A 22382-nucleotide genomic window follows, 5' to 3' on the forward strand; every position below is an offset into this window, starting at 1 on the left:
TGACAGTAATTTGGGGGAAGGATTTATTCTTCTGTACCAAAGATACATATTGTACCTTTTAAAATATTTTATTCCTGTTATGAACATGTGTCATAGAGTTTTGCACATAAAAGGATATTTTATTAACATATCCATCAGAAGTGCTGTGAAGGAAAAAATAATCAAAAATAATCAACTACATTTTACACGACTTAAAGATAATGCTGCCAAAGATAACATAAGGGCAAATCTTCATGACCTGAGATTTTGCAGTGGATTCTTAGATATAAAAACAAAACCATAAACAACAAAAGAAATAACAGATGAGTTTAATGTCATCAAAATTAAAAGTTTTTATGCATCAAAGGAAATTATCAAGAAAGTGAAAAAGACATGTTACAGAATGGGAGAAAATAGTTTCAAACCATACATCAGATAAGGGTTTAAAATTCAAAATACATAAAGAACTCCTACAACTCATCAAGAAAATGACAAGCAACCCAATTTTAAAAATGGACAAAGGACTTGAATAGTCATTTCTCCAAAGAAAACATATAAATGACCAATAAATACATGAAAAGATGCTCAGTATCATTAGCCATTAGTAAATACAAATTAAAAACACAACAAGATATGAGTTTACACCCACAAGGATGACTATTTCTAAAAAACATAAAACTGCAAATTTTTGGAGAGGATTCTAAGAAATTAGAACTCTAGTACATTGTTGCTGGGAATATAAAATGGTGCAGCTACTTTGGAAAACAGTACCATAAAGTTAAATATAGAAATTCCATATAACTCAGCAATTCCACTTGTAGTTATATATCCAAAAAAGTGAGAACATGGTAGTAAACATACTTGTACACCTATGTTTATAGTAGCATTATTCACAGTAGCCAAAGAGTGGACATAATCCAAGTGTTCATCAACAAATGGATGGATAAACAAAATATGGCACATATGGCACATACACAGAATAAAATATTATTCAGTCATAAGAAAGAATGATGTTATGAGACGTGCTGAAACATGGATCAACCTTGAAAACATTATGCTCAGTGAAATAAGCAAGGTATGTAATGCAGTATAATGAAAATCTTGGCTGGTCTTGCCATTAGTTCCTGGAGAAGCAACCTCTGACTCTTTGGAATCTCCTGTGATAGGAGTTTCATTTGTTTTTCATGTGCTAATGAGATCATAGGGAGGGGCCATCCACACTCTCAAGCACAAACCATGTGATTAGAGGTTGGGGTTGAGCCCAGTCATATCAGCCCACCTCCCCAACCTCTGGGAGAGGATAGAGGCTGCAGGCTGATTTAACCACATGATTAACCACTGATTCTATCAACTTATCAATCATAAGCAATGAGATCCCATATAACCTCAATGTAGTTGAAGCTGCAAAGAAAATATACCATTGCTGTGCCAAGAGTGTGACAGGTTTGACTCCACTTGGAGAGAACAGGAAGATTGCATTTGAAACCCTCCCAAACTTTGCCCTATGCATCTCTACTTTTGGCTTCTTATTTGCATCCTTGTACAATAATAAAAGTATAATTTTAAGTACAGCACTTTAAGTGAATTCTGCTCATTGTTCTAGTGAATTATGGAACCAAAGGGATGATTTGAATCACCAGTTGGTCATAAGTGCAGATGACCTGGGTCACTGAATTTGCGATTGGTGCCTGGAGGGCAGCCTTGTAAAGAATTGCCTTAAACCTGTAGGGTTTGACCTAATTGTGGGTAGTTAAGAATCAGCATTGAATGGGATTGAAACTAGTCTTTGCAGTTGCTGATTAAAGTTTCTAATACCAACAGAGTTGGTGTAAGAAGTAATATGTTGGAAGTATAGAATCTACTTATTGATAGCCTATTCACATAAGCAGAAAAAGCATATGATTTCACTTATAAGAAATAATTAGAAATAGCAAATTCACAAAGAAGACTGAAAGCAGATTTAAGATTGGGGAGGGATGGCAAAACGAGAAGTATTTGCAAAAAAAAAAAAAAAAATAACAAGCAAAAAGCTAAATCCTCCAACGTGTGAGAAGGTAAGACAAATTGCCAGGAACTGAAGTGAGATTGACTTAAACTCCCAGTTTGTTAATTAGAAGACAGGATGTTGGTGTAGGATTGTGGCCATCTGGTGAAGAGCAACTGACTTTTCTGGTGTCACCCTGATTTTTTTTGTTATAGCTCCTCTTTCTGGTCAGGGAAAGGGGTTTTTATCAGTATTGTTGTGGCATTTGAGAGGATTCAGTGATGGCAATATTGAAGTCCAGGACATGAGACTTCCCTGAGAAGGAAGGTTTATTAACAGCCAGCCGCTGGCAGACTTGCATTCAAAAGCCAAGCCCAGCCAGGGTTACATGTTGCTTTTATGCAAGAGACACACGGGGTGGGGCCAGGAGAGGTTTTGGCACGAAAAGACTTTCTTTGTTGGATCAGGTTTCAGTTTCTTTGGGCCTAGGGGCTTTTAGGAAACTAGGTAAGCTTGAACAAACCCACAGCCCACACCATTCTTGAATACACATACAGTCTGTATTATTCCTAATTACACACACACAGCCCATATCAGTACCACAAAGGATCCTTGGTACATCAACCTGCTTCAATTAACCTCTGTTTCTTCTTGTAACTGGGATAAAATGGAAACACAAGCAAATTAAGATGGTTAGTAAAATAATTTATCATTCCAATTTCTCAGCACCATGCCTAGAATTTACCATGAGCTCAGTAAGTATTAGCTTCATCGCTAGGTCATCCTGACCTAAAAATAATTTACCTCAGAAAGCTACCCTGTCCCACCTTCCTACTCAGGATAGAAGTAACTGTTAATGGAACCATATTCATCAATAATAAGACAGGACAAAAGGTTATTTAAATAATATCTATTCTCCATGCAACTCTAAACTGAGTGAGTTCAGGGACCATCGCTCAGCATTTTATCTCCAGAACTTAGTAGACTGCTTAGCACACAGTAGGTCTAAACTAGAATACTTGCTGAATCAATATTGTTATTTTTGTATTTTTCTTTTTTCTGCATTCCACCTCTGAATCAAGTTTATATTTAGGGTTGCAGGTTGCCTACCACTAGGCAAGAACAAGCACCGTGGGTTGAGTAGTCATAAAATAGAAGGAAATATGTTTTCAAAACCTTAATATCAAACATATTTAAATTTTTCGCTGTTGAAATGTAGACACTATCAGTCACTTTAAGGCTTTCACACATATTTTTTTGTTTTTTTTTTAATTAATTTATTGAAATATATCACCCACAAACATACATACATGAACAATAAATGTATAGTAAAACTTACAAAACAAACATATATAACATCACACAAGACTCTCATAACTCACCCTACCACCAACACCTTACATTGTTGTTAAACCTTTTTAACTAATGATTAAAAAGCATCGTCAAAATATTACTACTAAACAAAATATTTTCCCCCAACCCTCCCTATTATTATTACCTTTATATCATTTATATATGAACATACATAAACAATTAAGTGTATAGTAAAAGTTGTGAACTTACAAAACAAACATTCATAGCATCATACAGGAGTCCCATACATCAACCCTCCATCAACACCTTGCATTATCATGAGATGTTTGTTACAAATTACAAAAGAATATTGTCAAAATCTTACTACTAATCATAGTCCTTATCTTACATTTGGTGTGTTTTCCCCCAACCCACTCTGTTATTATTTTTAAAATATATTTCTTATGACAGAAGTTGTGAACTTATAAAACAATCATGCACATGTGCAGAATTCCCAAACAACACCCCTCTATCAGCACACCACACTGTGGTGGAACATTTGTTACAGATAGGATAATATCATCTGATTGTTACCATGTCCATAGTATACACTTGGCTCACATTTTCCATACTGCATCATTATTGGCACAGTACATCTTTGGCATAGATGCAAGAATATTATATTACTGCTAACCACAGTCCATACGTCATTCCAGTTGTGTTTTTCCCATACATTCCCAACACCCTACAGTAGTGATATACATTTGCTCTAGCTCACAAAGGACACTCTTGCATCTGTACCATCAGCCACAATTCTCATCCACCTCTTGTTTTACTGTGCTAATCAGTTCCTAGATTATTCTCTAGCATTCTGTCAATTGGCATGTACATACCTAGACTACTGTTTTCAGTCACATCCCCATTTATAAACTAGCTATTACTCATTATTTGTTATCATCCATTCTATACATTTCCACACTTTTACAGTAAAGCTAATTAAAACTTCTACATACATTAAACATCAGTAGTCCATCTCAGTCCTTCTCTTATCTGTTAAGTATCCACCACCTACTACCATGTCTTGAAGATATTTTCCTACAATTTCTTTTAGAAGTTTTATGGTTCTTGCTTTAATTTTTAGGTTTTTTATCTATTTTGAGTTAAGTTTTGAATAAGGTATGAGGTAGAGGTTCTCTTTCTTTCTTTCGGCTATGGATAATCAGTTCTTTCAGCACCATTTTGCTGAATGGACTGTTCTGCCTGAGCTGTGTGGGTTTGACAGGCTAGTCAAAAATCTCTTGACCATACATGTGAGGGTCTGTTTCTGAACCATCAATTTGGTTCCATTGGTCTATGTGTCTGTCTTATGCCAGTACCATTCTGTTGTTACCACTATAGCTTGGTAGTATGATTTAAAATCCAGAGATGAGGTTTTGCTTTTCTTTTATGATGTTTCTGGCTATTCAGGACCCCTTACCTTTCCAAATAAATTTGATAATTGTGTTTTCAATTTTTTTCAATGCCCTCATTTTTGAAAGACAGTCTTGCCGGATATGAAAGTCTTGGCTGGAAGTTTTTCTCTTGTAGTATCTTAAGTATATCAGATCACTGTCTTCTTGCCTCCATGATTTCTGATGAGAAATCAGCACTTAATCTAATTGGATATTCCTTATATGTTTTGTGAAACTTTTCTCTTGCTGTTCTCAGAATTCTCTCTTTGTCTTTGGCATTTGACATTCTGATTAGTATGTGTCTCAGAGATGGTCTATTCAGACTTTTTTGGATGGGAGTACATTGTGCTTCTTGGACATGGATGTCCTTCAATAGGGTTTGGAAATTTTCTAACATTATTTCTTCAGATATTCCTTCTGCCCCTTTTCCCTTCTCTTCTCTTTCTGGGACATGCATGAAATGTATGTTTACACATCTCTTGCTGTTATTTAGTTCCCTGAGACCTTGCTCAATTTTTTCCATTCTTTTCTTCATCTGCTCTTTTGTATGTTCACTTTCAGAGGCCATTTCTTCAAGCTCACCAATCCTTTCTTCTGCCTCCTCAAATCTGCTATTATATGAGTCTAACATTTTTTTTTTGAATTTCATTTATTGCACCTTTCATTCCCATAAGATCTGCTATTTTTCTATGCATGCTTTCAAATTCTTCTTTGTGCTCATCCAGTGTCTTCTTAATATCATTAATCTCTTTGGCCATCTCATTGAACTTATTAAGGAGATTTGTTTGAACATCTATGATTAGTTGTCTCAACTCCTTTATGTCATCTGGAGGCTTATCTTGTTCCTTCAACTGGGCCATATCTTCCTGTTTCTTGGTGTGGATTGTAATTTTTGGTTGGTGTCTTGACATCTGGCTTACTAGAGTATTTATTCTGGTGCAGTTTTTCTCTAGTTTAGGGCTTGCTGTCCCTTCTTCCTTGCTGGTTCTGCAGTAGGAGCCAAGGATGTAATTGGTGCTATAAACTGTGGAGGCTCAAGCTGCCCTCATGGCCCCAGGGACAGATGAAGCTTCTCCCAACTTTCTCCTTTCCCAGAGGTAGGATGGAGTCACAGTTGTGTGGAATAATCCACATTGTGCAGGCCTAGACTATAGTTGCCCAGAGAAACTGATGAAGGTTCACCCCCCTTTCTCCCCTGCCTGGGGCATGGATGGAGCTGCAAGTGTGGGCAGCAGTCTATGCAGTACGGGTCCAAGATGACTGCAGTTGCACCGGTGGACTTCTGATTATTCAGTTTGTGCCAGTCAAAGGTACCCACAGTTACCTGTATAGGTTGGTACAGAGATAGCCTGCTTCCTCCTTGCCAGAAGTGGGGCTGAAGCCTAGGCTAGGGCTGCAGGCTGATCTGCATGAAAGAAACTGGTTCCTCCAGACACTGAGAGTTTCAGTCAGGCCAGTTTCCCCTCAGGCTGGGGGCGGAGTCAAAATAGCAGCCACCAGCCTCTTTCCTACTTAGGCAGATTCACACCCCAGGTGTTCCCAGGGTTATATCTTAGCCATCTGAGTTTACCAGTCAGTAGTTGGAACTGACAGCCAACTGGCTCCTCCTCCCCCATTTTCGGGAAGTGGAGCTTTCAATTCCAGCCATGGAAGAGCTCCCAAGGCGGCTTGCACCTCCAGTGGAGGATGGGCACCGGCCTCCAGGATGTGGAGTGCTCTACTTATGAGTCTTCTCTGCAGATGGGCAGTCTCCTCCTTTCATTCCTTTAAGTTTGTGGCAGGATGCCCTTCTGGCCTTCTGAAGCCCCCAAACAGGAGCTTCAGCTAGCTCAGATAGCTCTGGGTGTTCACTAACTGCCCTGTAGCAGGAGCTGATTTTAGGAGCTCCTTACACCACCACCATCTTGCTGGTTCTTTACTTTCACACATTTTTACTGGAAATAGTTGACATTCTCTTCTACAGTATTTTCTACCTAGAAGAAAACATTGGAAACTCTAATTGTAAGATACTAAAGAATACTTAAAACTAGGAAACTGTGTAATAGAAGAAATTGAAAGGAAAGGAACATGAAAAGAAGTGTGGCAACAGACGGACAGGGCACTGATAGGAGTTAGTTTTGTTTAAGCAACCATACTGTTGACTGAATTATAATAACCAACATCAAAAGACTCTAAGTATTTTATTTATTTAACTCTCCAGAAACTTTTTTTGTCATTTGAAATTTTTTTCAATACTAAATAGAGTCATTAGAGAAGTTAACTCATGGTTCTAACTTGTCCTTTAAAAGAGCTGGTTACCAAACACACACACTAGCAAAAAAAGGAGACACAGATATTGAAAAACAAATATTCAAGGAAGATTAATCATCGACTAAAAATTTTATCTTGTCTTCCTTATTTGTTCATCCTGTAACTGAGGAAGGTTAATACCTGTGTCCAGAGCCTGTTTAGCTTTTGTTGTTGATATTCAGAAATCTACCCATTAATTAGCCATCCTGACCCCCATCCCTCCAAAATCAACTTTAAATTCCCCAGGCTTGTTTCTGAGAAAACTGAGTAAAATTTTGTCCTCTCTGAAAATCTAGACATTAACCTATATACACAATTCAGACTCCTTCAACATTCCCCAGTGCTTCTACAAAATTCACCCCAGATGTCCTGTAGCACATCTTCTAAACATTCCCTTGAGATTTACAATTCCAATAACCACTAACTAAGTGAAAAGTTAGTGAGAGCGATGATTATTCTAGGGTACATTCTCACATAATCCCAAATATTCCTGCTTGATTTCTGTCATAACTGTCTGGCTTCTTTTATCAAGGCTTAAAGTGATATGTTTCTATAAATTTCTAAAGGAAGTTAAAATGGTTGACATTTTTTAGTTTATTTCCCAGAGAAAAATGTGGGTTTTATTGTAATACATTTAGATGTGATAGAACAACTAAAGTTGTTAGTGTGAAATAGCATAAGAAAAGAAAAAGAATGAAACTGGGCTTATTAACATGCTCCAACAAGGGAGAGTACACACAAGAAGAATCGTGGAATAGAAAGGGGAATTAGGAAGAGCTTTATTGAAAGGTGTGGGCTATTTTGAGGGACTATGGAAATAGGGAATGTGATCTCAGTTTAGAAAATGGGTATTCGGCAATCTTTGTCCAGCAGGGAGTTTTCAGCCCCAGTGTGGCAGGTGGACAACATTGTTTACGTGACTTTGACCATGCCCTTTGAAGCGGCAACCTGCGGGTTCTCTGGGTCCTTAACTGGTGCAGAGAACTGAAGTGCACACCAAGACTGATCACACAGAGGACACTGTGTCCTCTATTAAGCCAGGAGAGCTCAGGAGACCGTCTCAAGTCTGCCTCCCGGAACGAAGGAGGCAAGGGTTTTAATGAGAATTAGACAAGAGAAGTGGGGCCCACCTGCAAACTAGGATTACAAAGTGGGCTTCAGAAGAGGGAGAGAGGGGAGGAGCTCATGGCCGCTGTTTTTGTTCACTTTAATTGCACTCCTTAGAGTGTCCTTGGTCTCCCGCTTCTCCGACTGGTGTATGTTTTATTGGGTTTTGGTGAAGAAAAACAGGAGCTTGTTAGGGAGTGAAAAAACAGGAACTTGCTAGAGAATGGAAAAGAGCAACTCGCTAGGGAGTAGAAGAACAGAACTTGTTTTGTGACTAAAGGCAGTTCTTAAAAGCAATGATGCACAGTTAACATGCTATAAATTACAGGTGTAAAATAGCATAGTTAAAACTAAAATATTATTCATTAACTCAATCTAAAATTTAAAACTGCTGTGATACATATTTCATATGACTGCTTTTGGTCTCTTGCACTGCTAGGAATTTAAAAAATTAATTTTAGGAGCATCACAATCTGATTAGAAGAGCTAGAAGAGTACACAATGTCATATTTCTCAGGAAAATACAAAGTTAGAGTATACGTGGACTATTGTGTCCCAAAAAACCTTATTTGAACCTCTGCACCTGTTTTGGAAGTAGAAATTACTTTTCTTAGTCAAAGCGACCTATGTGGCTAGATCTCTCAGACAGGAGTGAGATATTCCATTCTCCTAAACTTGATATCAAACCACAAATTTTCTCCTCATCTATGCTTTTTGAGACAAGGTATGTGCCTTGGAGCTTTGTACTCCAGAAAAACATGTTCTGAAACTTAATCCATTCTTGTAGGTGTGAACCCACTGTAAACGGAACCTACTGATGGAGTTACTTCAGTTATAGGTAGCCTAGCTGAATTAGGATGGTCTTACTACTATTGCTGCAGTTCCTTATATGCAGAATGAAATTAAGCTGAACAGAGAGAAAAACCCCTGGGAAGAAGCCAGAAGTCAACAGAACCCAAAGAAACCAGGAGAAGCCACAATGTAACAGAAAAGCCAAAGACCAAGAATTTCTGGCAGTCAGTCCCAAAATGCCACAGTTCTTAGAGGAGAATATTGCCTTGATGACACCTTGATTTCAGACTTTTCACAGCTTCAAAACTATGAGCCAATAAATTCCCATTGCCTAAGCTAAACTATTGCATGGTATTTGTTTTAGCAAGCAGGAGACTAAAACACAAAGTTTCTTAGCATTACATACATGATGCTAATTAACAAAAGCAATGTTTTACAAGTTCCCTTCACTGTAAGTACCTTTAATTTATAAGGCTTATTTTTATAAAGAAAGAAATTGCTGGGTTTTAATCATAATTTTCAGTAAGGAATTAGCCAAGTAAAAATGATTCAATTCTTAGTACAGGGGGATTTACTTCATTAAGTGTCATTATCTTACTATGTAAAGAATGTTCTAAATCTTCTTTCAAAATTATCACCATTTGTTAAATGTCTTGCTATATTACATTAAGAGAGAAAGTTCATTTTAAAATGTTTTAGGCAAAGTTTTGATCTCTGTGGATGTTTTTCCTTAAGCTCAATAATGCAAGTAGTATTACAATTATTTTTCTCATTTCTCAAAAAATTTATAAAATATTCATTTTCATGGGTAAACAGGTAAGAACCAGGAGTTTTCCATTTGCTTCTAACCTCATATTTTATTATCTTCCTTAAACAAATGCCAGAAAAAGAAAACACTTTCTGCATTTTAACATGGTGAAGAGCATTCTGTATTTTGAATTTAATGAAGATATATTAAGTGTTGACTATGAGCCTGCCAATATGCAAAGCCTCTTGATATGAAAATGTGCAAGACCCAATAACCTCTTCTCTCTTTGACAATGTTAACTGAGATTTCTAAAAGAAAATTTGATTTCCAAATTCAGCAAAAAAGCTGTATTTTATAATTGACTTTTATAATAGACTTTTATAAAGCAATTTACTTAGGGGACACTGAGAGCTTACATCCATTTATTAATGTAAAAGCATAACCCCAGTGCTTTGCCAACACAGAAGAAAGTCCTACAGTAGATATTTACATTACTTGGCAAAATGCTGAGAGCAATACAATCAATAGAACTTTAAAACACATTTTGTCTTAGAAATCAGAGGACCATTAATCTTTGTGGTGTCATTGAATTGCCCCTATAAGATTCACTAATGATGCTGACAAAGAATATTTGCTTTTACAAGAAAAAAATAAGTATAGATTATCGCTTTCTGAAAACGAGAAAGACTGTCATGGATTATACAGGAAATTTTCTTCTGTTATAGACACCCATAGAAAAGGAAGAGCAATTTATGTATTGGTAGGTGTTCTTTTCCAATTTATATCTCTGAACTTCGATTTCTTATCTTCATCCATACTATTGAGATAATATTTTCCCCATGGTGTTGATCAGGATCAAATATTATTGTGTCTAAAACAGATGGGTAATAAATATAAAGCCATATTTAGGATCTTTTTTTTTTATCTGATTTGCACATAGAATCCTAAAAGTGTAATATTTTATAGTCCCATACAGGGAGATTGGAAATCTCTCTATGTAAGATAAACTTCTTTCTTATATCCATCTTTATATGTAATACACAAAATTGAAATATATAGATATAGCATTTATGGCTGAATTTCTAATATTATCTACCAAAATACCTAAGTCTTCTTTAAAATTTTCCTTGTAAAATAGTTAATCCTGTCTTCGTCATTCTTATAGAAAATTAAATTGAGAAATTAAAAGTAAGAAAAACCCAAGAGCAAATGGGTTTTGCTCTTTGTGAAGGGCTATCACAGGTGCACATATCCTATGATTATTTCTAAAACATGCAAGAGTTTCTTAATTCGTATCTTTATTTTTTGTCCTAAGATTTTATGAACTGATCTTTATATTCCTCTTCTTTGCTTCCAGATTATCTTGCAACCCAATGCACTGTCATTCCAGACTTACTTCGAGATAGTTTAAATCCCCTTATATCATTTTCCCTAAGTATCACACATCTCTTTTATTCTACATGTTTTACTTGCTAGTAACTACAATGTAATGTAACATAATACCAAATACATGAAAGAACACAAACAAAACTTAAAGTGATTAATAATATCCATCTATTTCTGATCTTTCTTGAAATATAAATAAGAGCAAGCTTGACAGTAGTTAGTTTGCTTCGCTAACTAGGAGATATTCCTGTTAAATCTATCTAATCTGAAGGGCAATGGGGATAGAGAGTTCAAGGAGCATTCAGTTACATCACAAGAAACGCTTCTCCCAAAACAGGAAAATAAAATCGCATTATTCCTTCTCATTAACAATCTAAGAAATTTGGCACATTATATTTTAATGTTCTGTCATTGTTGACATTTTACAAGAAGAAGCCTCCATTTTGGCAAACAGAGAAATTCGTTTTGGACCCTGGAGGCCCCCCCGACCCTCACACACATACACACACACAACAGTGCGATCATTGTTAGTCTCTGATAATTATAATCAAGCCTATAAAATTATTTGGATAAAAAGGTCCTTAATAATATTGTAGAGATTGTTTTATTTGTATGCTTGACAAATATGAAAGAAAATCAGTTAGCTTTTAATTGACCTGTCTTCTTCATGATCTTCTGTAGAACAGAAACAGTGATTTATTCAATAATGACCCAAGTAGTCCTACAACTACTGCTCTTATAGGGCAGTCACAAATCTGCTTCTAACTACTCTAACTACTCTCAAGTATTAATGAATATACAAATATAATCATTGGATTGCATTTCGTAAGTACCCTTCTGGCGTGGAATTTGCAATACTGATAAGTTAATATACAAGCGTGATGAGGTACCAATTTTACATGATAGAAGGGAAAACAAATTAAAGCAGGCTTCCTGCTGCTCAGGAATTTTTTAGAGTCATTTATAGGGAAATAAATTACTCCTTATATCAGTTTTCTTGTATTATGTTTTCTTGTTAATAAGATGCCTGAACTGTTAGTACTAAACATATTTTTAGGTTCAATGCTTCGTTAAACTTAAATTCAGCATGTTTATTCTACAAATTAAAATGACTAGTTCTCATTCACATCACTAACATCAGTCTATACTGATCACTAAAAGAGAATGTCATGCATGTTCTCCGATATGTCTGTAAGTGATACATTTTCTTGGAATAGACTAGTGATTTTAGCTACTAAAACAATTTCCAGCAAGTTTTAACATATAGTTTCCTAGTCAGCCAGACCATATTTGCATTCTACTTACCTCATTAAGTAATACTTTATGTCAAAATGCCCAGACAATTCACCAAGAAAATAAAGGAAACTGTTTTGTATAATATAAATAATTGTCTGGACAACAATTTATAATTTTCAAAATATTTGTGTTAGTTGCATAAAAAGCTATAGAATATATTACCACATATATTGTAATTTTCTAAGAGGACTCTGATTGTAAATAATTCCCACAGATGACCCAGATTTCCCAGAATACAAAAGTTCAGCACCCCAAACTTCTTTTCCTTGAATTATTATAATACTCAGATGTGGGAAATAAAAATAAAAAACTTTCTTCAATAATGTGACCAAATATTGAACTGAAAAATATATTTACCATGTTGATTAAAGTACATGTAACAGGTAATTTCATCATTAAATTTTATTAAATTTTATAACTCATAAAGTTTTTAAATATTCTTGGCGAGTTTGTGAAAACTTATCAAAGCAGTCTTAAAGTTATCTTTATAACTGTTAATTAAGTTTTATTTAGAAGTCAGCCTCATTTTCTTACTTGAGAGCCATCCTCTGATTAAAAATAAGTTAAAACAAGTGGTCTCTTTAACTTAAAAAGAAGAAGAAAACATAGAAATGAATAACTCTTATACTTATATCCGACACAAAGTGGTTAGAATTGATTATACTCCCCATGAAAGAACTGGATTTGAGGTAAATTTGGGTAAGGACAAAATATAATTAAACATGGAATGGAGAAACTTTAATTCAAATAAAAACTTAAAGAAATGATTACTCTCAAATTTTACTGAGTGACATAAAGCAAAATCTGCATAAAGAGATTTGTAAAATTTTTACATAGGAATACTTAATATATTTAGGAAGTATATCATTCCCAAACTGATATATAAGTTTAAAGCTATTTGTATTGAAATCTAAATTTTGTTTACTCAAGAAAGCAGGAGCACAAATATCTTCACCTGAAAAGGTGGAATATCAAGTTATGCTCATATTTAATGGAATAAGAGATAGGGTGAAACAATTTTATTTAAGATGCAAGTCACTAAGGTACAAGTCAATATTACTTAAGATAAAACTAAAAGTAGATTGGAAAGAAGAAGAGGGATAGGTGAGCGGTAGAATTGATGTAAATCCTCATCTATTCTAGCTGAAAACCAATAAAAATATTTGAATTTGTTAAACAAAAAAATTGTATTATAAACATGTATATTGTGGTATTCAATTCTTTTCCAAAATCCATTTCCTCTTATTCCTCAGTAAAAGAATCACAGATTTTTAGCTTAATATATGTGTGGCCATGTATTAAATATGTTGTAGCTAGTGAGATAAAACTATAGATGGGGAATGCAAGCAACAGGGAATTTTCTTTAAAAAAGTAACATGCCCTCTCCATCTTCTTCATTCTTCTTGCTGACAGGACTGTGGATATGTTGGCTAGTTTGAAACTCTCTGAAAACTTGATTAGGAAGCCATATATTGAGAATGACAAAGAAACAAGCTGAATAATCCAATTCTCTAATGGTCGTAGAGCTACAACAGAAGCTCTGGACCACTTGCATCAAGTTTTAATCTATAGGACAGAGAAATAGTTTTACTTTGTCACTATTTTTTAAAATTTTTTCTGTATTGTGATGGTTAGGTTAATGTGTAAACTTGGCCAGGTGTTTGGCTAAGCAAGCCCTGGCATAATTGTACTGCAAAGACATTTTGTGGACTTAAGTCATTAGTGAGTTGATTGCATCAATGGCTGATTAAATCTATAATAAGTTGAGAGTGTCTTCAATTGATAGATGTCTGATCCAAACAATTGAAGGCCTTGAAAGGATAAAAGATTTCATCATTCAGGTAGAGAATTCTAATCTCCACTTCAGTTCCCCCGGGGAATTTATCAAAGAACTTCAATAGAGCTTGTGGCTTGCAACCTGGCCTACAAAATATGGACTCATACATCCCCATGATCACATAAAAAATTGCTATAAAATCTCATATTATTTTACTCTCTTCTAAAGGTTCTGTTTCTCTACAGAACTCTGACTAATGCAACTTGGTATCCAGAGTAGTTTTTGAAAAAAAGAATCTTAAAAATGGTATTTCTGGGATTTTTAAAATTGATTCTCTGCTCTGATTAGATGCAAAAGCACCAATGCCTATTTTTCCAATAATCAAGAGACCACTGCTAGCTAGTTCATGGCACTGATAGTGAAGCGGCAATAGAGATATGCAAAATATCACCACTGGATATGCTTCCTTCCGTGCTTATAAGAGGCAAGGTTCTGGGTAAGAGTGTTTTCAACACCATAACAGAGTTTTGTGGAGTTAAAAAGGTAAAATGATGTTGACTGGTTGTTCCTAAATATGCTGGATAAAGTTACAAAAGAAAGGGATGAGTTGAAGTCTTCAAATTTGCTATTTAAGTGCTACATGAATGATGTGAATGTTTCTATGTATGTCTTGAAATAAAATACTGCTTTGTGCAGCTGCAGACACAAGATTTCTGAAAACCAGATCCAGAGTCTCACTGTGCAAGTAGCAAAGTTACAACAGAAATTAAAATCTCAACTTTTGCTTGCAAATCTTTAGAAATGAATAGAAATGGTTAAGGCATTTCATGGTGTTTGTAAATAGCAGTGCTATTGTATGACAGTTGTTAAAAGGGAAAGTCTAAGGTCATGTGCGTTACTAGAAGGAAAGCTAAAAACTATAACATGGGACTGTATAAGATAGTAAAACCTCATGTAAAGCACAAATATGGGGGATATTGCATATGTAAGAAATTTTTACAAAATATAAATACAAATGAACTAGAGAGAAGGAAAAAGAACAGCAGCTATGTACAGCAGATGAGGCATAGAGAGATTGACAGTTGATGAGTTTTGTTTGTTTTTTGTTTATAATTATTGGAATAATGAAAGTGCTCTGGGAATAAATGGGGTGATGAGTGCACAAATATGTGATTACACTGAATACCATTGATTGTACTTTTTGGATGGATTTATGTTTTATTAATATGTAACAATGAAATTGATTTGTTTAAAAAATCTCAACCTTGCAGGGTGTCTGTTGTTAAAGTGAGGGCATTGATTTGGAAGGAATAAAATCCTAAAAATCAGGATGGAGACATATGGGTGGATAAGGATGGCAGTGAGGACATTGAAACCTAAAATTCTACTGATTCTTTGCCAAAAATACCTGTAATGGTCTGCCTTGAGAAAATGCCTTCTTGACTGGTGCTCCTCACTGAGATAACAGCTTTCCCAACTCCATTCTGTTCCAGGTAGTCTGCCATCCAACCTCCACCTGAAAAGTTAATACTATCTCACTAGATGAAATTGCAATGAAATGCCCTAAGTAATTGGTTTGCATTACATTTCTATTTTAAAAATACTTTTCAATTTTTCTAAAAGATACTTAGATTACATAAATGTTACATCAAAAATACAAGATTCCCATATGCTCCACTCCCGACCCCTCAACACTTGCACACATTAACAACATACTTTGTTAGTGTGGTACATTTGTTACAATTGATTGTCACATTTTGGAGCATTGCCTGTAAGTATGGATTATAGTTTACATTGTAGTTTACACTCTCTTCTGCAGAATTTTGTAAGTTATGACAAAATATGTAATAACCTGTATCTGTCATTGTACTGTCATTCAGGACAATTCCCAAGTCCTGAAAATGCCCTCATATTACAACTATTTTCCCTCTCCCTCTCCTCAGAACCTCCAGTGGTCACTGCCTTCACATCATGATAAAATTTCTTCCATTGCTAGAATCACAGTAAGTCTGTAGTAGAATAACAGCAAGTCTACTCTAGTCCATCTTTTATTCCCCAATCCTAAGGATTCAGGAATGGGGATGCCCACTCCGACTCTGAGAAGGCCTTTAGATCCCATGGGCAGGTGGATGGGACTATCTTGCTTGCAGTTACAGACTCTCTGTGTCCCTTGGGATGGGTGTTGTCCATCATCATCTCCTTGTTCATTGTCCTGGGTGAGTCCAATGACTGAAGAGTAGGTGTTGTAACTCTGTTGAGATTAAGGGCCCAACCGGCACATAGACAGCCCAAAGCTTTAAGTCTCTTGGACATATACTTATCAACTCTAGTACTAACTATATGTTCAAATAGAAGGGACAGAAGAGCCACGTGTAGGGAAACCACAACTGAGTCCAACTCTATCACACTGGGGAGCATAAATTCCAAAGTAGATATCTCTGGCACAGCACCAAATTTCTGAGTTGTCTGCCCTGCCTATAGTATCTGGATGTCTCCAGAGCCCTCAGGAGCACCACTACTTGAAGCAATATTTACCTTGGCAGTCAAATATCTTTAAAAGTTTTTGTATTTTAATTTTATTTTTAAAACTATTATTTAATTTTCTTATTAATTATATTTAGTTATTTCATTGACTTCATTTTTTAAGAAGTTTTGGATCACAGAAGGGTTACAGTTGTGGCAGGGTAGGATCATTGGTGTGGGGTGCCAGTGATGGGAGAGGTATAGGAGGAGGTTTACCTGTGGCATGCCTATAAGGCATATGAATGTATTCAAGTGTTCATGGGGCATTGTCATTGTGTATGGAGATTCACACAATAATGGAAAGAATATCAATTTTGCATCCTGGGGACGTCTGCCACAGTCTCTAATGAGACAGAAAGAATTACTGAGTACAGGGGCAGGGACTAGTGAAGGACGGTGGACTATTGATGGACCCTTGATATTTATGACTGTACTTATGAAACTTTACTTTTGAAATTGAAACTTAGCCTAGCATTATAGTGTACCTAAGAGTTAACTCCTGAGAACCTTCTTGTTGCTCAAATATGGCCTCTCTATAAGCCAAACTCAGCATATAAATGCATTACCTTCCCCACAGCATAGGACATGACTCCCAGGGATGAACATCCTTGGCACTGAGGGATTATTACCAAGCACCAGCTAGCAATGCAACTGGAAGAAGACTGTGACCACAAGAGGGAAAGGGTAAAGACAAATGAGTTTATGTTACTAGGAGATTTCAAAGTGAGTCAGGAGGTCATTCCAGAGGTTACACTTCCGCACAACTCAGCAGGATCTCACTGATTGGCAAAGCAGTACATTTCTAATGTTTCTCCTTACTCACCCCCTCTTTTCTTCCAGACCTATAACCAGACTAAATTCACCACAACCCCCCAAAAGTGAAGTACAAAGTGTGACCCATGAGGAACTATACTATACTCCAAAAGAATTACATAAGTTTTCCAATTTTTATAGACAATAATCAGAAGAATGGATTAAGGGTGTAGGATAATGGTGGAAGGAATATTAAGTGTGAATCAGGATGAATTTATTGGTATAGGTCCTCTAAGCAGAGAGTCTGGATTCAATATTACAGTTTGAGAGGTTAGAAAGGGCTCTAATTGTTTGGGTGACTGGCAGATACATGGACAAAAAGATGGTTGACATTACTTGAGGTCAAAATGCCAGAATTTCCCTTGTATACTGTAGATGAGGGGATCCAAAGCTCAAAGAGATTGGTTATCTTGTTAGAATGGATTTATTATGTAAAATGTGCTCACCCACCCCATGAATGTCCAGAAGTCATGTCTTTTCACCAGGACTGTGAGGAATAAACTTGTGATACTAACTCCATCTTCCCTGAAGAGTTCTGTGGTCACTCTTCTCTGTAGGTCAGAAATTAATGTAGGTATTACTGTCACTGAATTGGATCCTGGCAGCACTTAATCACCAAAGACAAGGTGGACATGGCTACCAGAATGAACAGCAGACTCAAAGCAGTGATCAACATAGTCTGAGTAGCAGAGACCTATGGCATTGGCTAATAAATCAGGGGGAACCTAGAAATAAAATAGATGAGCAGTCTACTAAATTCCTACTTGATCTGTATAAGCAGAAGAGTTTTAGGTTAAGTGAACAAAAGTCTGACTTAAATTCCAAAAACAGAGTAATGGCCCCTAAATCAATTCCCAGACGAGAAAAGTCACAGATCCAGATCCCCTTAAATGAAAAGAAGTTGGGGTCCCCTTGGGGAAGGACCTTGTTACACTGCCAAAAATTTATACTGTTTATACTGTTAATCTTCCCAGCCTTCCCCAAAGACATCACAGCCTTTTACCAGCATAACTACGCACTTGGGAAAAGGAAATCATAAGACAGGTCAGGGACTATTAGATACTGACTCAGAAATGACATTAATTCCAGGAGACCAAAATGTCACTGGGGTCCACCAGTCAGAGTAGGGACTTAAGGAGGTCAGATGATTGATAAAGTTTTAGCTCAAGCTCATCTCACAGTGGATCCAGTGGGTCCCTGGACCCATTCTGGGCCTATTTCTCCAGTTCCTGAATGTGTAATTAGAATAGATATACTCAGCAACTGACAGGATCCCTCCCTTCATCCCCTGACCTGTGGAATGAGGGTTATTATGGTAGGAAAGGCCAAGTGGAAGTCTCTAGAACTGCTCCTGCCTCACAAAATAGTAAATCAGAAGCAATACTGGATTCCTGGAGGGATTGCAGAGACAAGTGCCATCATCAAGGACTCAACAACACAGGGTGGTGATTCCCACCACATCCCCATTTAGTTCTGTTTGGCCCATGCAGAAAATGGATGGATATTAGAGGATGACAATGGCTTATTGTAAACTTAACCGAGTGGTGACTCTAATTGAACCTGCTGTTCCAGGTGTGGTATCATTGCTTGAGCAAATCAACACATTCCCTGGTACCTGGTAGCAGCTATTGATCTGGAAAGTGCTTTTTCCCTCAATTGCTGCTAGTAAGGATCACCAGAAATAGTTTGTTTCAGTTGGCAAGGCCAGCAATAGGACTTCACTGTCCTACTTTAGAAGTATATCAACTCTCCAGCCTTATGTCATATATCTTGTATATTGGAGAAAATAATAATAATAATAATTGTAATAGTAGTAGTAGTAGTAGCTGCTGCTGTATGGAATGGACACCTGGATGAAGTAAAAGAATCTAAATTTGTGACTTTAGTTTAGTCGCAACTAGTTAACCACAGGCTGTGAGGATATAAATATTTCAACATGGAATATATGGGACCTTGCTGTGTCATAACAAAACATTTGCACACATCACCCAATGTATATTGGAATATGGATCACATGATCTTTTTAGCTTTTATGTTTGGGAACGTTTAGAAAAATTTCTAAATTCTTGCTGGTTATTTTTGCCAGTTTTAGCAAGATCCTATGAGCAAGATTCTCTCAACCTATACTCAGCCAGCCAGTCATTCCAAAAGTAGAAATGGAAGAAATATAGCTTTGTTAAGACAAGCAATTTCTTTAGCACTAAGCTATATACATTGATGGAGAATCCAATAATTTTGATCCTCATGGATTTCAGTTACAAAATTCTGTATTCTAAACAGAACTTAAAGGATAGAGTTGCCTCAAAATGTCCATAGAAACCATTATTTCAGGTACCCACCATTAAATTGTGAAGAAGGAGAGAACTGGCCAGTAAATAATAAACCAGTCTCTAGGCTTAAAATTGTATCTTAAGATAAGATCTTAAGTTTACTCCTTTCTCTCATGAATGCCGCTGAGGAAGCATCCTGGGAGTCTTTCCTCCTGCTGTCATCATGTCTAAGTCAGAGTCTCCTAAAAAGCCTGAACAACTCCAGAAGCTCTTCATTGGAAAATTGAGTTCTGAAACTATGTTGAAAGCCTGAAGAGCCATTTTGAGCAATGGGGAACACTTCTGGACTATGTGGTAATGAGAGATTCACACATTAAGCACTCCAGAGGCTATGTTTTTGTCATGTATACCACTGTGGAGGATGTGGATGCAACCATGAATTCAGGTCCACACAAGGTGGATGGAAGATTTGTGGAACCAAAGAGGGCTGTCTCAAGAGATGACTCCCAAAGACCAGGTGCCCAATTAACTGTGAAAAATTCTTTGTTGGTGGTATTAAAAGAAGATACTAATGAGCATCATCTAAGAGATTATTTTGATAACTATGGGAAAATTGAAGTAATTGAAATCATGACTGACCAAGGCAGTGGCAAGAAGAGAGGTTTTGCTTTTGTAACCTTTGATGACCATGACTCTGTGGAAAAGATTGTCATTGAGAAATACCATACTGTGAATGGATAAACTGGGAAGTAAAGAAAACCCTGTCTGAAAAAAAGATGGCCAGTGCTTCATTCATCCAAAGAGGTCAAAATGGTTGAGGGAATTTTGATGGCAGTGTGGAGGTGGCTTTGGTGGGAATGTCAACTTTGGTCATGGAGGAAACTTCAGTGGTCAAAGTGGTTTTGGTGGCAGCCGAGGTGGTAGTGGATATGGTGGCAGTGGGGATGGCTATAATGGCTTTGGTAATGATGGAAGCAATTTTGGAGGTGGCAGAAGTTACAGTGAATTTGGCAATTACAACAATCAGTCTTCAAATTTGGGACCCCTGAGGAGAGGAAACTTTGGAGGCAGAAGCACTGGCCCTTAAGGAAGTGGAAGCCAATACTTTGCCAAACCACAAAACCAAGGTGGCTATGGAGGTTCCAGCAGCAGCAGTGACTATACCAGTGGCGGAAGGTTTTAATTACTGCAAGGAAACAAAGCTTAGCTGGAGAAGAGAGCCAGAGAAGTGACAGGGAAGTTGCAGGTTACAACAAATAGGTGGCAGGGCCTAAGCTGTTACAAAGAAGATGTTTTACGCTATATTGATGTGTATGGGCAAAAAAACATGAGGACTGTATTTATAACTAATTGTATAACACATTATTTTAGTTTCTGGTCTGTGGAAAGTGTAAAGCATTCCAACAAAAAGTTTTAAAGTAGAGGTTTTTTGTTTAGTTTTGTTTTTGCACCCATGCTATTAACTGCTAAATGTAATAGTCTGATCATGACACTGAATAAATGTGTCCTTTTTTAAAATGTGCTATGTAAAGTTAGTCTACTCTAAAACCATCTTGATAAACTGCTCCAACAGTATAAAGTTAGAATTCCTTCAGGATGATGCCAGTTTCCATTCAAAATTCATTTACAATCTTAGAAGACTGCTTTGTGGGCAGAGAAGCCGTTTGTTGTCTTCAGAAACCTTGCTGTAGATGGACTGACGTTACTGTATTGTGACCTGGAGTTCATCACTAAAAAGGGTCACCCAAGCAAAATTACAGAATTTAATTTGGTTATGAAAATGATTGTTGACACATCCTAAGCAATACATCTAAATTTATAATGGTACCAGATGAAGGTAAAGATGGGAAATTAAGCTTGTATCATCCATGTCATGTATAATCAATAAACAATTTGATATCCTCTTGAAAAAAAATTGTATGTTCACATGAACTTTCATTCTAGTTTCTCAATTCACTAAGTTTTTTAAGGGAGTTTTATGACCTCAATAACCCTAAATCTAGTCTTCAAAATCTTATGACCATTCAACTCTCAGAACAATCCCCTGGTCCCTAAGCATTCTAAGAGTACAAGTGAACTGAAAAAGTCCTGCAATGCCCATTTAGGGTGTTTCCCTGGAGGATAAATTATAAGGAAGGATCTTCCAGAGGGATATCCTGTGGTCGAGAAAGGCCACAAAACACAAGGAAGTTTTTCCCAGAAAACAAAACAAGGGGCAGTCAGAAAGTTAGCCTCCCTTACCCCTCTTGGACAATTCCTCACAGAGACTAAAGATGATTCGGCTCTAATATTCGAAGTAGAAAGAAGAAGAGGGCAGGGTGCAAAGAGGTGCGATAGTAGGAAAGGGGAACTGGCAGAGAAGAGAAATCAAAACGCTTCCTTTTTTGCCTTGAATGTTCCCCTCTCAGCTATCACCCAAGAGGACTATCAGACTAAAGCGTGTGTTAGGAACCAGATTGTGCTCCTACATAGTGATTAAACAATAGGGAAGAAGGAAAATGCTGCTGCTGGATCCTCCGTGGAAAAATTTTTAGTATGTAGTTGTTAATATGAAACAGTTCCTATATAAACCAGTCACCATCTTTAAATCCTTAAAAATATTAATCTTATACAAAAATACTACATATAGAAACAGTAAATACAGCCTACATAAAAATAACGTACTTAAGATGTC

At 36.5% G+C, this 22382-nt stretch overlaps 1 pseudogene; it reads left to right on the forward strand.

Annotated features, from left to right (window-relative positions):
• The first annotated feature begins 19931 nt into the window (after window positions 1-19931).
• Window positions 19932-20891, forward strand: LOC101445557 (heterogeneous nuclear ribonucleoprotein A1-like; annotated as a pseudogene).
• Window positions 20892-22382: the final 1491 nt, after the last annotated feature.

Source organism: Dasypus novemcinctus, chromosome 1 (assembly GCF_030445035.2).
Source record: "Dasypus novemcinctus isolate mDasNov1 chromosome 1, mDasNov1.1.hap2, whole genome shotgun sequence".
Taxonomy (NCBI): Eukaryota; Metazoa; Chordata; class Mammalia; order Cingulata; family Dasypodidae; genus Dasypus; species Dasypus novemcinctus.